Source organism: Protopterus annectens, chromosome 5.part0, assembly GCF_019279795.1.
Source record: "Protopterus annectens isolate FY-2018-M chromosome 5.part0, PAN1.0, whole genome shotgun sequence".
Classification (NCBI taxonomy): domain Eukaryota; kingdom Metazoa; phylum Chordata; order Ceratodontiformes; family Protopteridae; genus Protopterus; species Protopterus annectens.
In genome coordinates, this window is record NC_056735.1 from 922,986,871 (window position 1) to 923,005,668 (window position 18,798).

Consider the following 18,798-nt stretch of genomic DNA (forward strand, 5'->3'; position numbering starts at 1 on the left):
TGATGAGTGGATGGGAAATTGTAGGTTTACCCCGGGTATCACTTCTGTGTCACTGTTAGACAGAGGCAGAGTATACTAACCTCGAAAAAGGGCATAGCAAAATTCATTTAAAATGGGTGGCGAAAGCCAAACACATTCTGGCTAGGCTTATAAATGCCCTAGGGCAGATAGCCTAGTATGAACCTGTGAACCTGTGAACCTGTGAAGCCTACACAACTGCACTTTATAAGCACTTACATGAGTGCATGGATGGTGCTATCCCAAACAGAACCAAGACGCTATCCTCCAAAAAAAGGAAGCCAATCTGGTGGTCCCCTGCCATATACAAACTGTACAACGGAAGGAAGAAACTGTTGCAAAAGAGAGTAAAGTCCCATGAGTGGAGGAGTTCCCTGGTCAGCCTCAGTAAGAAGCTGCGATTCCTGATAAAATCTTCCAAAGCTAGTTATGAGAACAAAATCACCACTGATTCTAAAGACAACCACAAAGAATTCTATAGTTATGTCAAGAATCTCAATGGCAACACTCAGATCTGCTCTGAGTTACAGCACAATGGCACTAAATATACAGACCCAACTGATATTACCAACATCCTGGCAGATAGGTTCAGTGCTAACGTTACCCCCCTCTCACCCCCTGAAGAGCCCATCTCTATACTGGAAGAATGCAAAGTTCCTGTAATCACAGCTGCACAGGTAAAAAACACACTCTCCAAAGCCAAGAACACAGCATCCATGGGACCAGACAACATCCCAGGCTGCGTTCTACATGAACTACAGAACAAATTGGCACCCCACCTAAGTAACATGTTTAATCATAGCCTCACCTCAGGCTTTGTGCCTGCTGAATGGCACACAGCGACGGTTATCCCACTCCACAAGGGGGAAGCCACAACGGACCCCGGGAACTACCGCCCCATTAGCCTGACGAGCCTGGTCTGCAATGCCATGGAATGTATCATCATGGAACTTATAAACAAAGACATTGGTAATCTCCAAACTCTGGACCCCACCCAGTTCAGGTTTGTAAAAGGCAGATCATGTCTCCTAAACCTGATAGACTTCTTTGATGCAGTCGCCAAAGCCGTAGACAAGGGTAAGGTGGTTCACACAGCCTATCTAGATTTTGCCAAGGCTTTCGACACCATCCCTCACTCTGGAATTATAGATAAACTCATTAAACTAGGTATAAATCCCTATGTCACAAGATGGGTTGCCAAATGGCTCACTGACAGAACCCGCACTGTGAAAGTAGCAGACTCCAAATCCGGCTTCAGACCAGTGACAAGTGAAGTACCATGGGGTTCAGTCCTGGGTCCTCTCCTGTTTGGTATCTACTTCTCTGAAGTACAGGCTAGCACAGAAGGTGTTTGGCTAATGAAGTTCACAGATGACTGCAAACTAGGAGCCATAATCAAAACTCCTAATGATGTGGACATCCTACAAAAGGTCCTCACTGAGACAGATGCCTGGTGTCAAAGCTATGGCCTCAAGCTCAATCCCAAAATGTGCATTGTCATTCCCTTTGGTAAAAACTTTGTACCCGTGAACTACAACATAGGTGGTAGTATACTTAACACTGAAAGTGTGATAAAAGACTTTGGGACACAGGTGGACAGTAGTCTCTCCTTTGATAATCACATCACCAAAGTAGTCAGAAAATCCTTCTAGGTGGCACACCTCATCACAAAAGGTTTCTCATCCAGAAAAAAAGAGGTCATTGTTCCCCTCTACTCATCACTCATTAGACCCATTATAGAGTACAACTCCTCTTTTGGTATGTACCTCACAAGGCATCTATAACAACTGAAAAGGCTGCAGAAATACCTCACAAAGAGGATTACCGGCCTCAACCAGATGCCCTACGCAGACCGTCTCAAAAAAACTCCAGGTTTACTCCATCACATATCGCCTACTCAGAGGTGATCTCTGCCTAACATACAAAGCTATGTCAAACCCAGAGCTGTTGAACATGCTCCACTTAAAGAAACCCCAATCCCTCCGAGCTACATGCTCTAGGGACCTAAACCTTGTCACCACAATAAACAGAACATGCCGGAGGGATAGATTCCTGTCCCAGAGACTTCCCATACTCTGGAATAAACTACCTATCTATATCAGACAAAGCTCCTCATTAGCACTCTTCAAGAAAAATCTTGATGATTGGATGGGAAATAGGAAATTCACTCCAGGGATCACCTCTGTGGCTCTGCTCGACAGTGGCATAGGAAAATAATTTTCTTGGGTGGCAAAAGCCAGGGTACCTTTTTGGATGGGCTTGTATAGGCCCCAGGGCCGATAGCCTAGTACCTACGTATGAACCTATGAACCTACCCTTTTTTAAAGATCGCACTTCCAGTTTTTTTTTTGTCTCTGTTACTATGTTCACTACTTCTAGTATGGTTGTTTTTTTACTTTGATTTCATTTTCTAGTAGTTGCTTTTTTGTCAGCCACCAAAATTAAACTCAGCAAGGTCTTACTGTGTCTAGGCTGTTCCGATTCTGTATCATGGCTCAAAAATTATTTCCTTAGTTACACCCATTATTTCTGACAAAGTAATCTGCCTGGAATTTTTTAAGTCTGCCAACTCATTACACTCGCAAAAATGTGTTCCCAATTGTCTCTTTCTTCCCCGGTACACCTCCGATGTTTGCAGTCTTCATGAGGAAAAAAATCTTTGGAGTCTGCTTGGGGTATAAAAATACCTATGCAAATACTTCCAAGCAAAAATCCCACATTTTCTAGACTTTGTTAAATATTTGGGAGCTTTACATATATCCTTCCTTTGTTCCTTTGTGAATTGTTTGTCCAGTCTCTTTTCCCAATCCCTTCTAACCTCCTCTGATTTATTTATGTAGTTATCATGCAGTATTTTATATACCCTACTAATTATCCTTTTTTAACAGCAGCTTCTGTTCTAGATTCTACTAACAACTCTACCAGTGTTGGCCTTTCACTTAGATCCCCCCTATTCTTTTCTTTTTACCTATACTCTGATATCAGTTTTTGACAGGGAAGACAATCTCGTGCCTGCAGTCCAAATGTAATTTTGGCTCCTTTCCATTCTATTATCTTTCCCTCTCTAATTATTTTCTTCCAGTTCCTTGGTTCCTTTGCTAGTTTTCTCCAGTAAATTCCAGCTTCCTCTCATCTATTCTGTGTATCCCCAATTGCAGTCATCCATATTGACATAATCTCCTTTCTCCTGTCCAGTGTTGGCTTATTTTTAGTATTCTTTCTGCTCCTTTATGAATATAATATTCTGTACGGTTATTGTTATTCTCCTTAAGGATTTACATCCAAAATCCCCATTTGTCCTTATTTCTTGAGCTTCCTCCCTGTTTCATCATCATGCCTTTCAACTTTGAATTATAGCTTTCTGTACTATGTGTGCCTTCCCTTCTATGGGCCAGTGATCAAGGAGCCTCAATCCTCATCACTGAATGTTGACAGTGGGAAAAATAGACACATATGGTATTTCCAGAATCAGCCCTCTGCACCAAGTACAGCTTCCCTTAAGAGCACACAGGGAAAGCACACTCCAGTCCTCGGGCTGGGCTTCCTCTCCAGGCCCCAAAATAAGACTCCCCACTGATTGCTATAGAGCTGAGTCCTTAGTTAGGTGTTCCAATGCAAGTCCTCCACTGCCCTCTCCTTGAAATCAATGCTCTCAGTGTCCCTGTTCAAAGTAGCTGACACAGACACCCTCTTTGAGATTTGATTTTCACACACACATGCACACCACGACCACACACATGTAGGAAATGCTGGCACAACTTTCCCAGTCTGCCACCTCCCCCAGACTATATGGCAGATTAGCTGTCACCAGAACACCCAAAGCCAGCTACTTTAAGGTTCATACCAGGGTACCCAATTACACTTATTAAAATTATTACTTGTACAAATGGTAGTGTTTAACCAAGCAGCAAGACTTTCAAGAAAGTGGAACCACAGTACCACTAAATAAATGCAAGTAATCTCAAAGGTTAAATATTTTCTAATGGACCATCCATTATGAAAGGTTTAGATATATTTAATAATAAATAATAAAAAAAGAAAACATGACAATACTAAACATCTATTTACAATAAACACCAGAGTTTCAATTACAGGAAATATAAAAAAACAACACAGATGGAAAGACTCAGATAGATACAGAAGAAGCAACATTTAGCTAATCTCACTATATCTTTCAACTAACTGAAGAATTATTGTTCCCTAGTTATGTATTAAAGCAAGACAGATACAAGTGGATGTGTGTCTTGTCCGGTTCAAAACAGAGTGCCCTCCTCTCACCTCTCACTAGTATTCAAATACAATTTCAGTGCTGGCTACAGAATGACATCACATCTCGTCACTTGAGTCTATGGTTCCCAAGCTACCCTCTCACTAGAAACTGAGCCAGCAACTGGCACTGATGTGTCACAATACACACCTAGAACTTTAGCTAAGGTTTATTACAGCATCTGAAAACTGTAAAACAATTTCAACACTTCCACCCTTCCTGCAAAAAATAACAAGCCATTCTCTGGCACCCCAGGGTAACAATTAGTTCACCACTATGGACAGTAGAGCAGGATTCCAGACCAGGTTTTTCACAGACATTGTGTCTTTGGCTGCATTCAGACCTGTGAGATAAAATCTTTATGGCCTAAACCAAGTCATTTAATTTCGGGCTATTTTTCCTAGGGTTGGCTGGGCTGAGCTTAACCCCTTTCATTCCAGTATCCTCTGTTAAAACATATTTATTTCATCAGTTAAACAATGCAGTCTGGCATACATGTATGTTTCTTTTCTGTCTTGCAGAGCCTACTGTTGATACATTTTAACACAATCAACTTTACAAATACATTTCTAACACAAGCATCTGTACAAATCAGTCTGATATTAAAATGGCATATATTTTTTTTCAAAGCTCCAGCTAGCCATCCTGGCATATGTTAAACATGCACAGCCCTACTCCCCCTGGCACAGCTGGCACTACCTCACATCATGACACTATGTATAGAAGCCTGCACAGCTCTGAAAATTCCCTTTCAAATCGGGTAATCCAAAATCACCTTGTTCTTTTGGAAGGATCAGCTTTTCCCACTTGACTCTTAACCTCTTCCCTCCCAGATAAACTCCTTCAACTCTTTATTAATTGCTACTCACAAATTCTCCTCTGGTTAATATAACTATGCCTGACCTGTGTATAAAACTAAAGGTACAGTGCTTGTATTTTGATATACATATCCATAAAACAGAGCTTCCATTTTCTCAGTTTTTGTATTATCTTTTCTTTACTCTCTTCCCACATATCCTTAGCTGCCATGGCAGAATTCATTTTAAACCATACTCCTAAATGCTTCATTTTTATCATGTCCCCATAAATATGGGTATTACTGAACTGATTTGTGTGTGGGTACATAGTTTAGAGCTATTGCCTTTGTTTTACCTTCATTAATTTTATATCCTGAAAAGACTTGAAACTATCTTAGAATATTTCACAACACTAAGATATACTTTTCTGGTTTTATCAGGTACAAAATAATGTCATCTGCAAATAAAGATAATTTTTCTTGATTACCATACCAGTTATGTAGTTGAATTTCTGAGTCTCTTATTTTCTTTGCCAGTGGTACTAAATATAATACAAATAACAAAGGAAGAAGAGGATACCCCTACTAGTTCCTCTGTTCAAACAGATCTTATCAGGTGGGAACCCTCCTACTTGAATTTTTGCCTCCAATCTCTTATGTGTTCTCCTAATTAACATTAATAGTGTGTCAAGGAGTGCAAATTCTTCCCTACTCAAAAAATCCTAGCTTACTGTGTCGAATGCTTTATGTGCATCAAGACCAGCCAACAGCAGTCGAATTTTCTTACATTTTGCTTCCCTCTGGATCATCAGTGTTCTATTAATGTCAAGTGTTGCCTCCACTCCATAAAACCACATTGATGCATATTTATTAAATTTGGCATCACTTTTTCCATTCTTTTAGCCATGATAGACATAACCACTTTATAATCATGGTTTAGAATTGAAATATGCCTATATGAAGCTGGATCTGATTACTCCCTGTATTCTTTTTGTAACCTTTGAGGACATTCCAGTTGCTAACACAAGCATGTGTACAAATGAGTTTGATATTAAAATGGCATGTAATTCTTTACAAAACTCCAGCTAACCAACATGCACAGCCCTAACCCCCCCCCCCACCAGCATTTATCCAGTCTGGTACATACCGAAGGGGACATTATACTCTATTATGGGTCTGATGAAGGCTGACTACAGTGATACGATGAACTCTCTGGACCTACATGCCATGACCATACTTATAAGTTGAGCAACATAGAAGGATTTTCTTACCTTGCACACTTGTTGGTCAAAGGCTAGGTTACTAGTTACATGAATTCCCAGGTCCCTGACTAGTGAATCAGTTTTCTTTTTGGGTTGGCTGATGTCCCAAAAGGTACTATAATGCATTCCATTAAGCCATGGCTTTGACACCAAGCATTTGTCTCTGTTAGGCCTTCCTAAAGAGTGTTTTCATCTTGTTGGGATTCAGTGATTACTCCCAGTTTGCAACCATCTGTGAACTTTGTTAGCCAGTGACCTTTGACATTGGCTGTGACCTTCGAGATGTAGATGCCAAAGAGGACCTGGCCCAGCACAGAGAACTGAGGCTCTTCACTGGTCAGTAGCCTCTTTGTGGAGGTGGCTTCACTGATCCTGACCTCTTGGGTCCTATCCATGAGTCAGCTATCTATCCAATGTATTATAAAGGAGTTTCTGCCTAGTTGCTTAAGTTTGTTGACAATGAAATTATGGAGTATTGTATCAAATGCTTTAGCTAGATCTGAGAAGGCAATATGCACTGATTTCCCCTCATCCATTGCCCTAGTGACCTTTTCAGAGAAGTCCATCAGTTTCAGTAAGCATGACCTTCCTTCACCAAAACCAAACTGGGATGGACCCAGTGTCTGGAGGTCTCCTATGCACTTGTTGATAATTTCCATGATAATTTATTCCATGGCTTTGCAAGTAAGACTAGTCAGACTAATAGGTCAATAGTTTCCAGAATCTGTTGAAGGTTATCCCTTATTAAGGGGATGACCATTGCAGTCTACCATTCTTGTGACACAAAACCTGTTTTAAGACCATAGTTAAACAGTGGGTCCTGATAAGTCATATTTTAGACTGTTCAGTAGGCATCTGGGGATGTTATCGGGACCCACTGAGGCTGTGTTCTTGGCTTTACGGAGCACAGCTTTTACATTGTCCCTAGTTATAGTTGGAGGGGTTATGTTTGAGGGTTATTTCTTGGTTAATGGTTGATGTGGGGGGGGGGGGTAAAGTTGTAATTGAATTTGTCCATTAACAAGTTTGGTATGTCACCAGGCTTGGTGAATGCATCGCCATTAACCATAAGTTCAGCTCATTGCTGCATACTGCTGTTGAAGTTTCTGACATAGCTGAAGAAGGTCTTATGGCAATCTTTCACCTGGGGGGCTATCTTAACCTCAAAGATGGCTTTATTAAATGCTTATTTAGTATAATTACAGAGTTTTTATCTTTGTGGAATTACACTTCCTGATTTTTGCCATATTTTATTATTCTGTTGTATGCCCTGCGCAATTTGGAATGCCAACAGAGCAATTTGTATCTGGGGCTAGTTCTGAGCTTACATTTGGTAGGTACAGCAACCTGTATCCAACCATTGACATGTTTGTACAGAGCTTCTAAAAGCAATTCAGCTTAGGCTGCTGAGTTCTTTTGGAGGGAATAGTTCCTAACTGTTACTGGTTTTACTTGGGATACAGAGTTAAATTTGAATTCAAAGGAGACAGCTTTATGGTCTCCCTTGAGTAGGGTGCTTAGTTGGATAGCAAGTGTCGCCAGTAGGTCCAAGTATGAATTGTGAGCTTCTTGGGACATGGAAGATGACCTATAGCTAGCTAGAATTTGTTATAGGATTTTGTCTATGGTGATCTGCACATGGAGGAACTCCAGCAAGTCATCTTGTTTCAATAACCTGGAGGAATGCTTGTTATTAGTATATATGAAGACACCGCCACCTTTAGCCCTTGTCTGTGCAGCTACTGGTCTAAAAGTGTGGAAGGCACAGAGACCTTGCATTCTAGGGACTATCTGCCACTTTAAACCATGTCTCAGTAACTGTATAAATGTCTATATTCTCAGGTGACAGGAAGACATGGAAGGAGTGTATTTTTTATTTAGGCTCCTGGCAGTGAACAGTAACACTGTGAGGTTCAACTGAGTTGATTTTGCTATGTCAACAGGTTTGTCAGTTTGGCATTGCCTAAAAAAGCCACTATGAGGGTGGATAACGTTCTAGTCAGTATCTGAAACCCTAAAAGGGAGAGGTGCAGACCATTCTTGGTAAAACAACATGGTCTGTTAAACAAGTCCTCCGAAGCTAACAAATATTGGATCCCCTTAGAATGACACCAGAAAGTCAGCCAGTTGTTAAACTAAATCATTTTAGTTATGTGAAATGGGTGCACAAGTTGTAGATTTGGACCACTATTTCATCTCGACTGCCTCAGGTAAAGAGGTTTTGGCTGTGGCGTAGAAAATGCGTTAGCTCATTAGACTGCATTTTTTTTTGTTGCAGGATGAAAGTCACATACTAGCCAAGGTGGCCAAGTATCACTCTATCAGAAGTGTAGCTGCTTCCTGTGCCTGTTTCTGGACTGCCTCCATGAGCCATAATCACACTGGTGTTAGATATCATTTGCAGGAGTGGACCTGATGACAAAAGAGTAGGATAATGTTTTCCTGTTTATTACATGCATCCAGAACCCAAGGAGTAGGGTAAAAGGGTTGTGTAGAAACTCATATAGAATGCTACAATGTGTCAATTGAGGGAAAGAATCCAAAAAGACAGAAGCAGTCTCCATCTTCTGGACTTTAGTTAGGCCACACCCTGAGTACTGCATGCATGTCTGTAGATCATAGAAGGTGAGAAATGTCAAGCTACTGGAAAGAGTTCAGACCATAGCCACCAGAAAAGTAAATAGGATGGAGTGAGAAAGATATCACTTTACATTAGCAGAGCTGATGCTGTTCTCACTGGGAACCAGAAGACTTCAGTAGTTCTCCAATTTGTTTTTTTTTTTGTTTTTTTTTTGGGGTGGGGTGGATGATGCTGAGATGTCATAGATGGCTGTTTGATTACCAGCCTTAGCGAGTATAAATGCTTCCTAACAAAAAAATCCATCATGCTACTATGGAGACTACTTCCACATTTGCAGACCCTCCTTGCTATATGCATTACTTTACCAACAAATGGTTTTCAGATCATGGACACTTCATATGTCTACCTGACTTCTAGTACATGTGCAAACTTAACATCAAATTACTTTTGTTTCATCCACAGTCAGCACATCAGAGGAACTTAACTGCTCTGCTATATATAATTAAGGCTCTGAAATAACTTCTGCTGTACGTCTGCTATCCCATTTCCTGGCAGATCTTATGCCTATAGAAGAACAGTGGCATGTAACTTACATGTCCATGACATGCAGCAGCTCTGATAAAGGTTATTTCCGTGTCGTCCCTGCTGTATAGGAGGCATGTATTTAATGACTGCCTAACCTGCTATAGTTCTAAAAAAATTACAAAATGAATATGCTTCCTTCCTCTTTGGTACCTGATGCCATCTCCTTGTAGTCATTCATTGAGAAGGTTGTCTTTGTTCTTTGTCTGTTTTGAAGATGCATACAACAATGGAACCATCAGTGCCAGAATGTTGTGGCATTATGTTGAGGCAGATATGGTTACAAAAACATGCAGCTAAGCCACATCATGGTGAACTTCCATGGTGTGGTTATGTAGTACAAGGGAATGCAGGAAAATTCAGATACTGTGGGCAGAATACTATCCAGTAGTTCAGAATACAGTTCATTGGATCCAGGAAATTATGTTTGCTGCTGTAATTTGTTAGTCTGTTAGTACTGTAGAACCAGGGAATAATAGTATTTCCTTATTGTAAGTCATCAACTTGTAAATGCAAGCCCTGGAGTGACAAAAAAGTAAAATAAAAATAGTCAAAATAATATGAAAATACAGGAGAATAGTCAATGTCAAACATTGTTGTTCTCACTTAAGGTTGTTTATTGCAGGGGCCAAGTCTCCTTGCACCTCCAATGTGGAAGTGAAGTCCAGTCCCTCTGCCCCCACACACACACAGATGTATATATACCATGTCCAGTACTGCCAAACTTCATAGAAGAGGAAGTACTCCAAGAAACAGCAGTCTTTGAATGATTATGTATGTCAACATTTTTACTCATTCAATCTCGTTATTCTCTAAGTCACACTAAACATTTTGGAGCATCAAATGTTTATCAGCAATGGCAGAGATTGGTGTGCTCTACAAAATGTCCAGGAAGCAGGACTGAACATTGTAGGCTTTGAACCAAAGCAGGAAGAGGTTCCATAACCTTCATCCCTAGACAAAACTAACTGAAGATCAAGTCAGAACAAAAGCTGTAGTGCACATGTGCATCCTCTGAACTCCATCTTGTTGTCAGTCACACTTCACTCTAGTAGAGTACACCTATGAAATGGAGGCAGTATCTGTTCTCCCTTGTAGTTCTGTGAGAGTTGCTAGTTCTCTCTGTGTCCAGATACTGTGCAGTGACATTTGCTGCCTGCTTCCCACCTTACAGTCTCAAACAGATATACGGAGATATTTCATCAGCTACATCTATGAAGTTACTATTTGCAAGGACTGAAAAATAAAGTTTGGATGTCTGCAGGGTACAATGCCATGGAGATCTATTGCTCTCATTCTCTTCATACAGGAAGATGGAATGGGCAGTCAAGCTAGCAAACATCCATATCCACTCTTACACTGAAATGCACAATTCTTACTATTGAAGAGGTTCCCACGATGTTTATTGATAACACAACTCCCATACCCTGCCTCTGTAGGGGGAGAACCATTGGCACCCCTTCCCCAGCCTGCTGACCGACTGGAACCTTGAGCCTCTTCATAATTATGGCAGCACATATGGCAGTCTTCTTATCCTTCAAGTATTTACCTTCACAAGGCCACTACATTTCGTGGTCTCTGTACAAATGCGCCATCTACTCCTGCACCGTAAACATACTCCTCTCTCCCTCACTGTCTATCTACCCTCTGTACAATTCATTCCACTCTGTTTCCTTCCACCCTTACTGTTTTTAATAAGTATCTTCTTCCATCCTTATAATATCCACTGTTGTATGTGCTATAAATAGTATGTTGCCACTATTGTCTGCTTTTACTGTTATTACAGTGTTATTACTGAACTTTATAAAGTTTTTTTATGATTTTACATAACAATTATGTTTATCATTTGTTTCTTTCTATTCCTGGGCTGAGCCTGAAAATGATCCACCAATCAAGTAAATGCACCATTACATATATATATTTATACAACGATCCTCCATTAATATTCCAAAACATGCACGCTGATTGGTCAACATGCCCATTGTAAATTAGACTTATACTAATGGAAAAAGGTCCGGTCGCCCGGACTTTTTCCATTAGTATAAGTTGTTTTTTTTGTGTGTGTTGGACAGCAACGGAGAATGGAAGAGCTCCGTTGCTGTTATCTCACCATGTTAAACGAGTTTAACATAGCGAGATATCTTAAAAAAAAGCAATGGAGATCTTCCTTTCTCCATTGCTTTTTTTAAAGCTGTATCGCTGTTTAACATAGCAAAATGACTTTAAAAAAGCAACAGAGAAAGGAAGATCTCCGTTGCTTTTTTTAAAGATATCTTGCTATGTTAAACTCTTTTAACATAGCCAGACGCATTTTAAAAAGCAACAAAGATCTTCCTTTCTCCGTTGCTTCCACACACAGCTCTGATGTACTGCTTAACCATATGCATGCGCAGTACATTAGAACTGTCGCAGAATACTGGACAGCTGCGGAAGGGCAGCAAGGAGGCATTATACAATGCCATTATTTAAGAAAAGTAAGGTTTTTTTTCTTAAATAATGTCATTGTATAATAGCAATAACCCACTTCTGGGTGTGGGTAATGCTGGATTTACCCACAGTTGTCTTTGTTTGGCCACATGGGCTTCGCCCTTATGACCAAACCACACCAGCCATGGGTAAATCCAGCATTACCCACACCCAGGCGTGGGTTATTGCTTAATTATACAACAACCCCCCCCCCATTAATATTCCAAAACATGCACGGTGATTGGTCAGTGTGCACGTTGTAAATCAGACTTATACTAATGGAAAAAGGTCCTGTCCATTAGTATAAGTCTTTTTTTTTTTTTTACAGCAACGGAGAATGCAAGATCTCCGTTGTTTTTAGAAACTGTCTCTCTATGTTAAAGGAGTTTAACATAGCGAGACAGCTTTAAAAAAAGTAACAGAGATCTTCCTTTCTCCGTTGCTTTTTTCAAAGCTGTCTCGCTATGTTAAATGGGTTTAACATAGCGAGACAGCTTTAAAAAAAGCAACAGAGATTCTCCGTTTCTTTTTTTAAAACTGTCTCATTATGTTAAACTCCTTTAACATAGCGAGACACTTTGTAAAAAGCAACGGAGACCTTGCTTTCTCCGTTGCTTCCACCCACAGCTCTGATGTACTGCATAAGCATACACATGCGCAGTACATCAGAACTGCCTTAGAATACCAGACAGCTGCAGAAGGGCAGCACGGAGGCATTATACAATGCCATTATTTAAGAAAAGTAAGTATTTTTTTTCTTAAATAATGTCATTGTATAATAGCAATAACCAACTTCTGGGTGTGGGTAATGCTGGATTTACCCACGGTTGTCTTTGTTTGGCCATTCGTGCTTCGCCCTCATGACCAAACCACACCAACTGTGGGTAAATCCAGCATTACCCACACCCAGGCGTGGGTTATTGCTTAAATAAATATATATATACACACACACACACACACACACACAAACACATTTTTTTTCCCTTTTGTTCACTCTAATGATTTTCTCCCAAAACAGTCCAGCCATATGCCTTCCTTCCGGGCAACATTTCTCATACCTTGAAATGTGAACTGACAGGTACTTCTTTTGTATTATCTGCTTGTTTCTATCATTGATGAACAACATTATTACATAGAGTCATGAGGAAAGTGTGCATATCCCCTTGACATTATTTATAGACTGGCTCAGTTTTAAGGCAGTATTGCAAAGGAGTGGAGATTCTAAGTGGAATTTTAAAGGCTACAAATTTTACAGGTTGTGTTCAGAGACCTTTTGGATTACTGTACAATTCTGCTTAAACCTGAATCAGACTATAATATGTAATGTGTCTCTTTGTATACTTCTTATCAATCTTTGGATTATAGGATATATATGGATATGCTGCTCTTTAGAATTTGTTCTGTGTCAACCTGTGCTCTTTCTGGTAACTTTTTTCTCAAAACTTTTGCTTTGTATAGCGTTGTTGCCTCACAGTAAGATGTTGTCCTGTTCGATTCTCAGCTAAAGCGTCTTCTGTGTGGAGACATGCGTGAATGGGCGTCCCTTCGTTGAAGGTTGTGCATCAGAGCTGGCAACTCGGTACGTAAAAATCTACTGCCAATCATTAGTGGACTGGAGTTCCGCTGTGGTGACCTCTAACCGGGAAAAGCCGAAAGAAACAACAACAGTCTCTTTCCTATTTTGAATTTCGTAACCCTATATTTTAATATTTTACTGACATATTTTTCTCTTACACCTCTTAAAAAGTTTTATTGTAAATGCTACCAATATGTTTTTATAAGTAAATTTTATTAGGTTTAAAGTCACTGCATATGGATTTCTTAAGGAGGGTAGTGTAAATCAGAATGAAAATTACTCAATGCACACACACATTTTCTTATGTTAGTATGAGTGACACACTGTATTTTTTAGGCCTTAAGACTTGTCTTACAGTGATGTTGAGTGTTTTCATGCAGCAGAGATAACCTCATGCCATACTTTTCATAGCCCTAGTATAAATCGCATCTATATTACAACATCGAAGCTTTAGTTAATCGAATAACTAAAGCTCGATCTTGTAATATCGACATCTAAAAATGTTAAGTGGCCGATTCAACCAAGGGAAAGACTTCCTTTGGCCAATTAAAAAAAAAACTTTTCATCCAAAATCAAGCGGTGGGGGGGCTTCGTCCCCCACATCCCCCAATGCCCCCTACCTAAATATACCAACTCCGAGATAGCTCCAAATTATAAAACAGGTGTACTCCACATAACGGCCAAGGGAAGTGTTTCCCTGGGTTAAATCGGCCGTTCGACATTTTTCCAGTTTCGATATTACAAGATCGAGCTTTACTTATTCGATTAAGTAAAGCTTATATCTTGTAATATAGACCCTATAAATCTTCTAATACCATTTCTACATCAGCTTCAATATTATCATTTTACACTATGATTTTCATGTGGATTTTATTTATTGTGGTATACTTGCTTTGGCCAGACTCCATCTGTAGTCTGCCCGACCTCTGGTCTAGCCCACATTTTAATTCCCACTTCACAGCTGTACACCTCCTTTCTGGACGTGAATGTTACCACTTTGTTTTGAAACCTTTCAGCATTTCTTTTAAATGTGCCTCTTTCACTAGATGCATTACATTTTTAAAAATAGATTGTTATAAATGTATGCCATTTACTTGCCCAGTTAGTATATGGAGGATATGCCATTTAACTTTTGATACAGGCAAAAGAGCTGTCTGCTGGGGTTGGTAACAGGCTAGCTAGTCATCCCAACATTTAGCTTAAATTGCTTACAATTTCCTTATATTTCCTTGCAGAGAAAGTTCAAAGCTGTATTTTGTGTGGTAGGGTACAGCTCTGAAGAAACATGCCAACTCGGAAAAGTATACTGAGACCTTGGCTTTGTACCTGTGGCCCAGCTTCATAACAAGGAAAACATTTGTATCACTGCAGTTTACTGCACTACCATGTCTTTGTGTAGACATCCTGAAAATTACTACCAAAAGTAACTAATGACAACTAAATAAGAAATCTTTTAGCATTTATTTTATGGGCAGGCCGTTATGACTACCATATATGGTGGAGGAGTGTGAGCAGAGACAAATGTACTCAGCCAGCCCACATATTGGCTCTTTAACAAAAGACAAATTCCATGGAAGAGCCCTTTCATCTCTGTGGTTTGAATGGCTTATTGTAGTATATGAGTACTGACAACCCGTATAAAAATATTCCACAATAGTGGTTTCAGGAAAAGCATTTCAGGTAAAATTAGGTTAAAATAGGAGTTATAGTTTACAAATGTGAAGAGGATAACTGAGATTTCTCTCTAATGCTAAGTTTGTAATGCAAAGTAAGTCATCATTCATTAAACATAGTCACTTTTTATTATGTTAGCTTTTCAAGAACTAAAGGCTGGTGGGTAGTGATTTGACCCTTTAGCATGACTACATATTCCAGTAACACTGTAATGTGATCTTGTATTATATTACATTACTAAATGCATAATTACAGCATGTCATCTCATAAATAAAACTGGGTTATTGCTAAAGGAAGGCATTCTGGCAGAACCTTGGGAAGTACACGCAGCTTGGCTTTTATTTGTGACAGAACCCCACCCCCACCCCCAGACAGTCCTGCTGGACATTACTGGTAGAGTTGGCAGTTATGTTAGACCTTTAACCTGAGATGTAATGTTTGTCACAACCCTGGTTTGGAATGTATTGTATGACAAAAAAAATAAAAAGAATCCATACTGAAGACATGTTTGCCAAAAGTATTTTGAGTAATACTCAGCTTCAGTCGTAGCTGTCAACCTTTTGGCAAAAAAAAAATCTGAACAAAGCCAAAAATAATGCAGGAACAAAGCCCCCAAAATAGGGACAAATTTTAAATGTTGCTCTTATAAACTTAGAAAGTTGCTACAGTAAAAGGTGTTGTGTTGCCATGCATTTTCTGAAGGGTATGAAGTCTGAAACTCAAATGCCTGTCATTATATAATGAATTCAGTCCTCAGTGATTTGCCACAAAAATCCAGAAAAACCACAATTTTTTATGAGGATTGGGGCAAAAATTGGGCATTCTGTGAAAATCTGGACAGTTGAGAGGTATGGTTTCAGTGTCAAAGTGTAAGACGTTCATCAGCTATATGTTTATCAAAATGATCTTACACTGTGACTTCAGAATAGTAGTCATGGTGAATATATATTCCAAGGTCCTGGGTGTGATACATGAGGGGCATTTGAGAACAACAAAAGTCAAGGCCTTTGCCAAGGGGGTGTAAGAAAGACTGCCAGGAAGACAGAAGTGGAAGTTTTAGGCTGCATTTGTAATGCAAATTGTGAAGTGATCCAAAATGTGTTACCATCAGCATCCTTTCATTTTTGGGACTTACGATTTGTATGTACCATGACAATTTACTTACACATAACATGCAAGGCCTTCAAGGGACTCCCTATTTCTAACTACAGTGGCTTTATACTTGAACTAGAAAAAGTGATCTATGTGAGATGAAAAACAGCAAAGATGATGACAGAAGTGCAGAGAACAATATTTGCAATGATTGACTGACCCAAGCACATTTGCTATAATAACAGCAGCACAGGTCAAAATAATTTAAAGTTTGTGAAACACAATGGCATTAAGTAGTTAAACTCTACTGTTAGCTATTTAGATATAATTTAGCTGTTTGGAGAATTTGCAAAAAGGTTTGAGAAAGCTATTAAAGAATCCTGCCCCAAGTGAGAAACCCAGGGAGTGAACAGTTTTTTCAATGCTGTGCGTGCAGCCAACAATAATATAACAGCAGTGTTCTTCAGGAACAAAAACTATTTTCTATTTAGATTGCTTTGAAATGTGATCTGTAGAAATAGTCTCAGAAAACACAGAATTGTGGCATAAATGATACACAATTGAATATTTTTTTTGTACACGAGATACACTGATCAGAGGCAAAAATACTAGCAAACTGCAAGTGAGACAAACTGTTTCAAGGGCACAGCCTTCTGGTGTGCTATTAATACTATACAGAGTATTGAAGAAATGTAAACCAGATGAGGAACATTTACCTGTAGACAGCCTACTGCCATATATGACAACAAAGGGGTTAAAAACAGTCACGTGCCTTACAGTAAGGTGCAAGAGAACTGAAACTACCACCATCTATCCATTGGTATCAGTATCCAAAATCCTAATTGTAACACATGTATGGCCAGACGTGCAGTTGGAAAATAAGTACTAACTACAGCAGTTTCTGGATGGAGAAACTTCAAGGAGAAACAGAAGAGCAGACAGTTGATTAATGGTTCCTGTTATGAAATCGAAGAGGCTGAACGTCAAATGGCTGTAACGTCGGAAATGCCGTTCACTGATGTGCTTTTTGTGAGATCGCAGTACAGAGAAGATTGGAATATTTGTCCTATTCTAACTGTAGTGCAATCTTGGAGTTGGTATATATACTTAGCGGGGGGTGTGGGGGGCACAGCCCCCCACAATATTGACTTTGAGGTCCGACATGTTTCGCCTTTAAGCCGTTCGATGTTCAGTTTCTTCGGTGTTGTAATATAGATCCTTGATTATTCTGATGGCAGAAGGAGATGGCTAAACAGGTGTGCATTCCGAGAAGTTGGCTGACTTTTGATCAGAAAGGGATGTATGATTAAAGTCAGCCAACACCAATAAGTACCAAAGAGGATGGAATTACAACATCTTCACTGGAGGACACCACCAAAGGAACTAATTCTATCATTTTGCCAAGCAGAGTATGACTAGAAATTTGCACTTCCCAGCTCCATCTTCAGCAAATACACTTCTTGGTCACACTTGCTCCTCTTACTGCTTTGTACCTCTGTAAAGGCAACATTTCTCATAATATATGTACTTAGAATAGATGCAACTACTGTTATAGTTTTGTAATGGGGGCTGTTGTTATCCCATGACCCTCTGTTTTCTTCAGTTATACACAAAATTGATGATGTATTGTATACTAGGATTCAAAATGCCTATGTTTGAGGCAGTTTTATGTTTCCTAGTGTAAGTTTTTCACATTTAAAGCAGTAGTGCTTCTTTGTTTAGCATAAATAAATGCTTACCTTTCTGCTTTTCATATAAGATATATATTTTTCCTGAGAGCAGTGTGTGGCATTGTTGTTGGCTTCTAATGTAAAGAGATTAAATTTTCAGATGGTGCATGGGGGGGGGGGGGGGACACGTACTTATGCCACTGATGCTGCCCTGATTTCTGAGAGGGTAAACTGAGTGGGGTGACATCAGGAAGATTGATTATATTTTTGAAACAACAGAAAGAATGAAGTTGTTACTAAAATGTATATTGAAATTGTGGAAGCACTGTCACATATATGACAATACTGCATTAAACTGAAACTGTCTCACCTCCATCTTTCACACAAGAACAAGCCCTAAAAAAGCTAAAGATACTGCATCGATAGGTACTGACAGTATCACTGGATGCAACTCATATGCTGTTATTTATATTGAGTGACTGCAATCTTCATAGTCAGGGGGGAAAACATACATTTTTACAGTGGATAAACCAAATATGAGGCAAAAATCAGGACATTCTGCAAAAAGTCTGGATGATGCCAGGTATGTTACTATGTTTACTCCTTGTACTCATCTGGAGTAACTTGAAGAGGAGCTGATGGTTTCTATAGAGACTGCAGTATACGGATCTGTGGAAGTACTTTGCTTCTAAAATGACATCCACACCTCCTTTGTATTTGCAGTGGCACTGCATAACTCTCGATGATTGGATTGCTGAGCTGGGATTCTGTCAGTATAGGGTAATTTGAAGAAAGGGAGAATGCTAGTGTGGTT